This window comes from Diadema antillarum, unplaced genomic scaffold, assembly GCF_040938485.1.
Source record: "Diadema antillarum isolate AM-2024a unplaced genomic scaffold, OU_Dant_1.0 seq00001196_RagTag, whole genome shotgun sequence".
Lineage (NCBI taxonomy): Eukaryota > Metazoa > Echinodermata > Echinoidea > Diadematoida > Diadematidae > Diadema > Diadema antillarum.
In genome coordinates, this window is record NW_027271991.1 from 322,585 (window position 1) to 324,424 (window position 1,840).

Below are 1,840 nucleotides of genomic sequence, written 5' to 3' on the forward strand. Positions count from 1 at the left end.
CCCATGAAACGTTATTGGCGATATTGTTCTGAGTCGTAATCAACTAAGATCTAGCAACACGATGATATGTTTGTTTTGAGTTTCTGTCCATCCTTTGTCAAATAGGAACCGAAATTGTATTTTTAGACGAACCTCCAAGAAAAAAAGAACGTCCGTGATGATTAAAACGTTTTCGAGTGGGACACCATCTTGCTTTGATGGCGAATGTGCATTTTACCTTTGGCTCTCTTGCCGAGGAGCTGCATGCCATTTTTGGAGCGGACTGAGGTTCGTCCGCAGTTTTTGGACCATGCAATTCACCAAAAACCAAGCAAATGATTGATATTTTCTCTGAAAATTCACCTCCTGATCCCCCTCTGAGCAATACATATGTTGTAAGGATGTCAAATTTCTTATAATTTGCATTGACAATACCTTTTCAAATTTTTGAAAGAGTTAGGAAGGCTAGGTACTCTCTGCCGATTAGTTATCCGTCCTGAAACATGACCCTAGTAGTAGAACGAACGTCCGTAATAATTCCAGAGAACGTCCGTGACGTATGCAATCCCTCCGATAGGGATAACTTGTCCCGAAAGTGTCCTGAATTCTTTAAAACTTTTGGCTCGAATAGCGACAAATAAAGTTTTACAAAGTAAACAATGAGTTTAGAGCAGTAGTTTCAGAATTTTTAAGGCGTTATGTGATCATGATAAACAAACAATTGAAAATTTACCCACAATTTTACGCTTGTTTTCCCTCTAATTATACAAAAACAGCTAAACACTTAAAACAAAGTTATGGAAAAATGGAATTTTGCGTAATCTGTAATTTCTGTGCGTTTAAATTTCTTTCTAATGAGGTTCTGGAGACAATTTGTACTGTTACAGGTTCAGAAAGTTTCGCTCACGGACGTTCTGTCCGAGAAAGGAAATTTCTGACAATTACAAATATATCACTGCACATAAGATTAATGTTAGTTGAAAATATTACCAAATCACCGAGCCGCTCATACCCGAAAATGAATAGCGTTCAGCACTCAATTTACCTGTAATAACAAACGGAAAACATTTTTTTCACGGATGTTCGTTGGTTGAATAAGTCAATGGATTACATAGTAGGAGAAAGAGGATCAGTGCCACTTTTTAGTGACAGGTGCTCTAAGTGTTTATCTTTTGAGTATGGTAGCTGCCGTCTCAAACAGAACACATCCAGTTTTGGTCTCCATAACGGACGTTCGGTGTAATTGTCATGGTATTAAATGCCTTAATTCATTCTTATTTTTCTCTTCATGACGATTTTTCTCTCATTCCCTCAATAGCCTGAACATGCTGCGACCAAACAGAAAACAAAAACAAAACAAAACAAACCAAAACAAATCCGAAAAGTGTCACGCAATCACATTCAGGATAATGACGGAAGAAGTCTGTAATGAGCATGTGTTGAATAAGAAACTGAAAAGTTTCAAAAGGACGTGGAAGCAGTTGAATGAAAATGACTGAGAAACAGAGAAGGGATCGAGCTCCAAGACACAGAGAAAAGAATTGCCAGTGCTCTCCCGTTATACCAAATTCCTCTGGAGAAGTTTTTGTTTGTTTATGTTTTGTATTCGTCGAAATACCGTCACAAGCGAACAAAAATCATGCAGTATACAATTATTGTCTGATGAAAACACACAAATCCTCCGCTTATCATCACATGGTGTTGTTTATACTCATCAATGAAAAGCAATATTCATTTGTAATTTTTTCCAAGATTTATTTTTTCATTTTACATTTAAGAGACAGAGAGATCGTCAGTTTGTTTGTGCTTTTGTGCTTACTTTGAAAACACATGTTAAAAAAAGTAATGATTAAGAATAGGT